At 46.8% G+C, this 8,754-nt stretch overlaps 1 long non-coding RNA gene across 3 annotated transcripts in view; it reads right to left on the bottom strand.

The window, feature by feature from the left end:
- Positions 1-435: 435 nt before the first annotated feature.
- Positions 436-8,754, bottom strand: part of LOC137478014 (uncharacterized) — a 37,543-nt gene continuing 29,224 nt past the window's right edge. For 2 of the 3 annotated variants that reach the window (XR_011001357.1, XR_011001356.1), the window contains 5 exons: positions 5,480-5,595; positions 3,121-4,036; positions 2,122-2,279; positions 1,121-1,308; positions 436-449 (listed from right to left, as the gene is read on the bottom strand). This is a non-coding gene — a long non-coding RNA (uncharacterized lncRNA). Of the gene's footprint in view, positions 450-1,120; positions 1,309-2,121; positions 2,280-3,120; positions 4,225-5,479; positions 5,596-8,754 lie in introns of those variants that run through there. The other variant, XR_011001355.1, reaches the window with a different exon arrangement.

Below are 8,754 nucleotides of genomic sequence, written 5' to 3'. Positions count from 1 at the left end.
AAGTGGTGGCACGGTGCTGTGACAACTACAAGCAATGTGGAGGGGAGTTTCCCAGAAAGATCTTTTTCCATAAAATGAACTTTTAAGTGAGAGCTGCAGAAGAAATGAAATTATGGACAGTCCTACTTCTGACCAGGGTCCCAGCTGTCGCACTACTGCCTATGCTTGGCCAGGGCATACAGGAGTAAACAGGTGTCCTACCTGCTCCATGCCTCTGTTTCACCAGCTGTAGGGAGAAGACAGGACAGGCACTCACCCCACAGGCTGGAACAGACCCCATCAGCACTGGCTCTTCTGCAGTGTGACTCCGCTAACATCAGGCAAAAACCTCTTGCTTAGCAAAGAAGAAAGGTATACCGTTGGTGATGCAAAGAGGGAAGATATTCCAATTTACCTCTGCCCTTGCAATGACAGGGGACTGTCACTGGGGACTGTCACTGGAAGTTTCACTGGGAAGGCACCTGAGTTTCTCCTTCATTTTTGGGCAAATGAAAGGAAGATGGCAGTTTCATATACAGGTAAAAGTCACATAAGAAACTGAACAGGCACATAAGAAACAAAACAGGAAAACATAGAAATAATCATGTATTTTGCTATTATATTTTTAGAGCTTTTAGGCTCTGTATTTCATAATTTAATTACCGAAAAGAGTTCTAGGAGTTAAATATTTGGAAAAAAAATATTTTGAGGACTGGTGTTGCCTTCCTATAAGCATGACTGGGATCTGCATGGACAGAATTTGCCAATGCCCCCTTAAGCTGGCAGGCATCTGGTGAAATGCAGAAGCAAAAACTAGGGACCAGAGGGAGCCAGTGTCTTCTGGAGCTCCTTCTTCCCAGCATCCTGAAAGTTTTGTGAGCAGACCCTGCTGGCATGAAACCCCACAGACTGCTTTCCACAGTGAGCTGGGAAAATCCCTGACATGTGTCAATGACAGCAAGAATCTCTATCATCTGTAGAATACAGAAAAACAGTGAGGTTCGTGGAGAACTCTCTCTGTCCACTTGCTGTAAGGTCTACCTACCACAGGCCTCTGGCAAAAGTCAGCATCACCCTCCTCTGGATTCCTCTTACAGCCCATTCTTCCCTTGTTTGAGCAGTGGCCCCACATCTTTGTTACCTGCACCTGGGCCCAGGGATGCTGAAGAGTTTCAGGGCATGACTCTATCCCCAGCAATGTCACAGAGTCACCTGAGTGCTGCTTTTAGCTTGGCCAGAGCCAAGTCACACCAGTGTGATCCTGTCAGCATCAGAGAAGCCTCACAGAGGGTGAGTCCTGCTTGCTCAGCCTCTCTCCAGCACCTGATTCTGCATGCAAAGAACATGAAGATCTTTTTTTCTCCATCTCCCTGTTTCATTCCTGTCCATTTTTCATTCCTCCCATTCCTTATTCCTGAACACATGGGTGCAGCTCTGCTTGTAGAAATCCCATGGAGTTATTCCTGCCACATCCCAGGGCAGTTCAGTAGAGATGGGGATCCTCCAATTTCTCAACTTACACCCTTTCCAAGAAGCTATCTCATGGCACTGCAGGAAGAGGGATTATTTGATCTTTATTAATTTATTGAAGGGAAGGAAGAGACTGGAAATTGTAATGAAAGGGACAACCAGCAAGATGGCAAGGAAAGGAGGTTAAAAATGAAATCATCATCTAATTGGCCTGCAGTGAATTATTCACATGTATAATCTTTTAAAAAAAAATTCAGCACAAGGCAATGCAAGTAAATGCTGTTCATGTTTAAAAGTCATTTCCATAAGTAAGTGCAATTTCTCTACTGTTTGCCCCTGTTTAATGAAGTGAAATCTTGTTTGCATTCCTCCCAATTTCCCAACGAAAGGCGCCCAAGCGTTTGCACCAAAATTACTTGGCCCAAATTAAAACCCTCCAACACTTCAAAAAAAAAAAAAAAAAAAAAAAGAGGAAAGGAGGGAAAAAATCAGACTTATTTTTAAAATGCCTTAAGTGCATCCCAGCATCCTAATTTATTTTTAGACACTGGTTATTAAGAGTAGTAGTAAGTTTCCCCTTCTTTCTCGCTCTCTCTCTTATTTAAATGAACTTAATGGCAATAGATGCAAATGTCTGGAAGAGGAAAATAGTTAACATTTATTTATTCTTACTGTTGTCTCTTCCCTGGCTGGTGTCATTAGAACAGTTCGTTGCATCCCATTCGCTCCCATTAGCTCTGCTATCAGAGCCACCCAGCACGACTCCAGCACGGCTCGAAGTGCTTTCTGCGGCCCACATAGGGACTACATCATCATCTCCGAGGCACTGGCTTAATGACAAGAAAAAAAATCGGAATATATTGCACAGCATTCTGGGGAAACAACAACAAAAACCGCTGCTGCTGTCGTTGCCACCCAATGCCACGTCCCCTTGACCCGGGGCGTGCGTCCTGCTTCAGCCGGGCAGGGGACAGACAGACGGACTGGCTGTGGTGCCAGGGCAGGCATCCCTTCGCAATTCATTGATCTGGGCAATGTGCAGAGAAATGCGCCAACAGGGACCCGGAGTGCTTGGAAACGCACTCGGGAGGACCCAGCAAGACTGGAATGGGTTCAAACAGCTGCTCGTCGCCAGCAGAATCATCACCCCCCAAAGCAGGGCTGCCAGCCGGCTGACTCCTGGCTCCCTGGTGTGGGCAGGAGCTGCCAGCCAAGGCTGGTGGTGGGATGGAGGTTTGCAGCCCCTTGGTGAATGAACCCTGCATTCCTCCAGTGCCCCTGCTGCTCCCTTTAGGAGCACTTCCTAAAGCACACCAGACCAGCTCACATGTGTGAGCAACCACGTATCTCAGGGTCGCATGGCTGGAGCTGACAGCTCAGGCTGCCGCGGGCACCTGTCACCCCGCACACATTGTCCCAGTCATTGGCCACTGCTGCAGAGACAAGGGACTTTGCTCTAATCCTCCCCTGGGGAGCAGGGGCTGAGGGCCAGCACTGGCAGGTGACAGCCCAGAGAGGCAGGTGTCCCAGTGCCAGGGAGAAATGGCCAAAATCCAGTCTCCCCCTGAGCACTGGTGTCCTTTCCGACCCTCTGAATGTGGAGGTGGGCCTGGCCCACACCAGAGGGACAAAATGCCTTTGCAAGCAAGAGGAACGCAACAGGTCGCTCACCCAGAGCACCAGCAGGTTTTGAGGTCTTGTGAGCCCTTCACCCCTCAGGCGACACACAGGTGTGGGTGGTGGCAAGTATCAGAGAGGGAGACCAGGGCTCGTTGACAGCTTCGTCTGACAAAGCAGCATTTGGGAGGAGGAAGGACATCAGCATCTGCAGCGCTGACACTAAAAGAGAGGCGCGGCTGTCGCAGGCGGGGATGGAGCCGTGCGAAGGGCCCTCCCCCTCCGTAAAGTTGGCATTGTCTCCCGTGATAACTTTTCTGCTGAGGTAGGAGACACTTTACTGCAGAGTTGCACACAGCAAGTAGCTGCCCTCCCCCCCACCGCCCCTTCCCAACCTCTCCCCCTCTCTCCCTCTCCAGCATCATTTACATCCTTAATTAGCTGTAATTCTGCAGTGCTCATTAGGGAAGGACTGGAAAATATCAAGGAGCCCACAAGCAGGGGGCTTTATGGGAGAGGGAGGAAGAGGGCGGTGCATCAGCCTGAGAGGGATACTCAAGGCTGGACTGTGGAGTAAGAAGCCAGGAGTTACTTGCTTAATTCAGGTGGGATGATCACACTAGTGTAGTTTGGGAACACTGATCCAGTGATGGGGCTAAAGAGGCCACACTGTCCTACCTAGAAAGGCAGAAGGATCTATCCAGAGAATAACAGCATCTCACCAAGAGGACATGCTCTTACCTCCTTGCTTGCAGGTGATACCTCTCTGCTGGGTTATTCAGTGTCCCACACTTCTAAAGCCAACAGACAGGTGCAGGATGAGGGCAATATTCCATTCCAATGCAGTCAGCTAAACTAACCTGTCCTTTCCTGCAGCCTCATCAGGAATTATCCAGCAAGGAGATTTTCTGGGAAAATTGCAGCTGACAGAACTAAAGAACTTCTGCCAGGTGTGTGGCTGCACTGCAAACTTTCAGTTAGAGGAAGAAAGACACAAAAATGATCCAGAAGAAAATTTGAGTTGTTAACTGTTTCGTAAACAAGTACTCTCTTGATTTAAAACAAGGAGGGTGTAAGCACTTTGAATTTGACTTCAATGACAAAAAACCATTTTAAAAAAACCAACCCAACCCAAACTGAACCAACCAACCAAACAAAAAACCCACATAAACAAAAACAATAATAAAAAACAAACCCAAAACAACCCCAAAAAAACAAACACACCGAGAAACAAGGGCTTAAAACTATAGCCAAACTTTGCATTCTAGGTTATTGAACAAAATATGTCCTCCAACCCCAAATGGGAAAACATTGTGAAGTTTTATTATTTCTCCAGATATTTGATATAATTACTTTGGGGAGCAGCAGCAGACCCAGGCAGTTTTAATCTGGAATCCCTTTTGCTCAGGAGTATATTCACAGAGTCAAGTCCTCCCTCTTCACTGTCTCAAGAGACCTTCCCAAGATCATTAGGGAGGTACTATTGTCTCCTTTAGCTGGAGAACAGCTGAAGTAAGTGAATGAGGCAAGGACATATAGGAAATCTGTGGCAGAGCCAGGCAGTGACCCCAGATTTCCTACTAGTTCTCTTTGAACCACTAGTTACAAGCCATCCTTCTTTGTGGTCCAGCATTTGTATGACCACTTGCACTTGCAATTCTGGGCACATACTTCACTGGGTTTTAATTCACTGCAATAAAGTGAACCTAGAGGTTGAGCTGTGCTGGTGTATCCCACCAAAGGCAAAATGACCACAAATATGTGGACATGTGCACAAATGGGCATTTGCACTTTGAAGTATCTTCCTCTTTAATCAAAATCTTTACAATTTCTGTTAGTGTTTAGATGAAACTTACCGTCACAGATAATCAGAATAAGTTAACATGCCAGAACAAGAAAAGAGGAAACTTTAGTGAAGTACAACTTTATGGAAATGCCTAGGATCTTTGCATAACAGCATTTCAGTGATTCATATTTGCTCTGAGAAAGATAAGGAAAATAAAATGCTAGATCTGTATGCCTATTAGAGATATTCAGCTGGAATAAGGAAAAAGGCCTTCCCTTTTCCTGGCTTTAGAAAACAGTTGGCTTAAACTTCTGTGTGACCTTGCTGAGCCCACATGACATGGGCAACTAGTATGATTCTGCAAAAGGTAAACTCCTGCTCCCAGACATCCACAGAGGAGTGTGGAAATGGAAAGAGCCACTCCTATTTCTTGCATAGCTCACAACTGCAAAGGGCAGCTCCTGGGCAATAGCTCACACTTGCGTGAAGCCGCCTGCACTCTCCTGCTCACAGCAGCCAGTGATTTCCTTCAAAATGGCTCAAAAGAGTCTTTTGTAAATCGCCTGTTAGTGAGTACTTTGATACCTAGATTACCAATGAATGGTGTCATTCCCACAACCCACTTACCATCATTACATTTTCCTCTTCTGTACTTCATCCTTCCACTAGAAAGCCTTGAGGAGCAGCAGGCATCTGCCTTCTGCTTTGCAGCAGTAGTCAGGAAACCTGAGTTCAGACAGAGTCTGGGATGAAGGGATGCTAAGCAAATGTCTAGAGAACCAGATAAAGTATAAATTACAGATAGAGTATTCAAATATGAGCTGCCTTTCCCACAGTTTGGTGTCAAGGCTGGCTGTACAGAGGATGAGCCCAAAGCATAATGTTGTGTTTCACATGACTGTCAGAACTGGAAGCAAATCTGCACCAGGGATGGATTGCTCTGTATGAGTAAATGGAAACGAGAAAAGAGGAATATACAGGCATGCACAGAGGCATGGTATGTGTCGATAGGCACATGGGAGTAAAACTATATATATGCATGCTTATTTGCATTTTCATGTGTGTTGGGGTGTGCCTGACTCTGAACATAACTGTGGGCATGTGCCAGGAGGGGAAGGGCTACTCCCCAGCCTGCACACTGGATAAGTGTGGATAAGAGTTTCTGGATGGCTGCTGAATAGCTTGAGGCATCAGCTGTAAGGGCTTATTTCCAGTGCAGAGTATTTTCCCCCACTAATGAAACCATTTCTGCAAACCTCCCTCAGGTGCCACACAGTAAATGTAACACCAAGGAAACATCGGGGAAGATTTCTGGTCACTCAGACTGTGGTAACTTGAGGAGAAAGCCTGGCCCGTGAAAAGAAACCACTCGTGTAATTTGCAGAGATATTTGGCTGACTGAACAGCCTCGCACTTTGCAAGTATTCTTTCGGTTTGCAGCAGCATTTTCTCCCTGATTCTTTCACAGAGTCTTGGAAGAGACATAGATTTGTTCCACTCTAGCTTTCCTGGCATTATTGCATCTGGTGACTCCTGCCAGCAGAAGCTGAGAGGGGTAGAGCTCTGAGCTGGCCCATGTTGCATCCCCACACGGCTGCACACCAGGCTGCCTGCAGGGCTGTCACAGTCAGGGTCGTTCCAGCTTTCAGCAACCCAGCTCTCCCCTCTGCACCCCTGCCCCAGTTCTACAGCCAACTCAAAGCTTCTCCTGCCTTACACCCTCCTGATAGGACTTGGCTTGCTCTCGTTGGCCCAGGTCCAGACAGAGTTTTTGAGCATCTCCTCCAGAAAAGGGTCCTCACTCTCATCAGTCAGAGCCAAGCTTAACAGTGCCTCCTGGTGAACCTGCTGGTGTGGCCAGCACCTCGCTCTGTGGGCATCCTGGGCTTTCCCAGAGGGACTCAGGCAGTGAGAGGGAGGGAGATTTATAGCACTGAAAAGCAGCAGATGAAAAGTAAACTCACACTACATAAATTCTTAAATGATTTTTATAAGGACACAGCATTGTAACAACTTGCCAAGAACAACACTGAAATTCTTTCAAGGTTTCCCATTTGTTTGTAAAGTGAATATTAAAAGTGCAGGCAGCAGTCTCCTGGGAACTGTTAGTGTCCGTAGTAACGAGGTCATTCCTTTTTTATTAGGAGAAGGTTTTCTGTAAAGTTAAATGTGCTGACAGCCTCTTGCCTTTGATGTTGGGTTTCACCTCAGTCCCTCCTGCAGATATTGCTGCTCCTCCCTCGCAAAGACACATCCCTGACAAACAATCTCCCCTCTGTCTTCCCTACTTGTTTGTTTAGATGCATGATAGGCAGCTCTGTTAAAGGGCAGCACATGAAGGCGGCTGGTGTTTCAGCGGACAGGAGATGTGAGAGATTTGGATGCTGTAATTAAGTCAGTCTTCATTCCCCCAAACTGCCAGGACTCAGTACCCTTCATTTTATTGACCAGACAGATAATTACACTGACAGCAGTCACAAACCCCCAGTTAGAGTCACACTAAAATTGCCACAGTGCACATTGAGAAAAATGCAGCACCCTTGCCATAAAGCCTGGCCTGCAAGGTGAGGCAGGGAGGAACACCCCAGCACCTTGCCTGCTCCCCCAGGACTCCCCTTGCTCTGCAGCTACAGGCTTTTCCTCTGACACAGGGGAAAGTCCTCCCACAGGAGGAAACACACAACAACCTGATGCTGCCATGTCTTAGTTATCACAGCTCCTGCTCAAGCACCTTCCCTGTCCAATGACCTCGACATCCCTGTGGAGTGGCCTCCAAGCAACCGTGCACTGTCTACCTGACCACGGCCAGCAAGAATGCTAAAGTATAGATAAGCCACAGTTGCTCCATGGCCCACAACAACAAGCTGACCTGTCAAAAGGGACATCTGGTGAATATGGCACTGAATTATCCCTTGGGAGATTCAGTTCTGAGATCTACAAACAGTTTCCCAAAGGTCTGAGGCAAATTAACTCAACAGCCCCTCTAGTAAAAGCACAGGGTAGCCCCAGGAGCCTCATTCAGTGGCTGCTCAGAGCTGTGGTCACTGCCTGCTCTGCATGTGCAACACACCACATCGAGCACACAGGAGCCCGAGTCCCAGCAGGCACCTCAGTGCAGCAAAGTCACATAAAGAAACTAACTTTTTTTTTGTTTGTTCAAACATTTAAACAGTCAACAATGCCCAGAAAGTGTTTTGTGTGTAGCCACTCCTTAGAGTACCAAAAGATAAATAATACTTTCATGCTTCAAAGTGAAGTGCACACAGTGTGCACCCAAATAATAAGAAATAATGTGAGTATCCTTGTTCATCATGGACATAGTAGGAAGAAATCAACTTCTTCCCTGGGAACGAGTGCTTAGAAATGATTTATTCACTCTTGGGAAATGAATGCAAAACCCAAGGAGACACCATTGTGCAGTGAAGTAGATCAGAAACTTGTCTGCCTGTATTTAACCACAGGATCAAGAATTGTGATCAGGTGACTGATGATGGCACCAAAAATATTTCAGCTCTGGGATCTGCATTCAAAACCAACCATGAGTCCGTGATGAAGAAAGGCTGTGACCCCAAGTCCTACAACTGTTCAGTGGCTGACACCAACCAGGCTGCTACAACCACAATCATTTACCATCTGCAAACACTTGTATCAGCAGACTATCAGAAGAGGGCCCTCATACTGGAGTCACAGATCTAAGGACTTCTAGAAAATGCAACATAGCAACCCTGGGTCTTATTTCTGGCTCAGCTGAGCCTGCTTGTACCTCTGTTTGCACAGAACTCTTTATGAAATAGGGAGGTGGATGGCTATGATCCTTAAAGCAAAGCCAAGACCAGGCAGTCTTGAGTAAGTGGGTCAAATTCTCAGTGGCTGGAGGTCCCAGATCAACAACTGAGAAATAT

This window comes from Anomalospiza imberbis, chromosome 8, assembly GCF_031753505.1.
Source record: "Anomalospiza imberbis isolate Cuckoo-Finch-1a 21T00152 chromosome 8, ASM3175350v1, whole genome shotgun sequence".
NCBI lineage: Eukaryota > Metazoa > Chordata > Aves > Passeriformes > Viduidae > Anomalospiza > Anomalospiza imberbis.
Note: the sequence above shows the minus strand (reverse complement) of the source record. Positions and strands in the feature narration are given on the sequence as shown.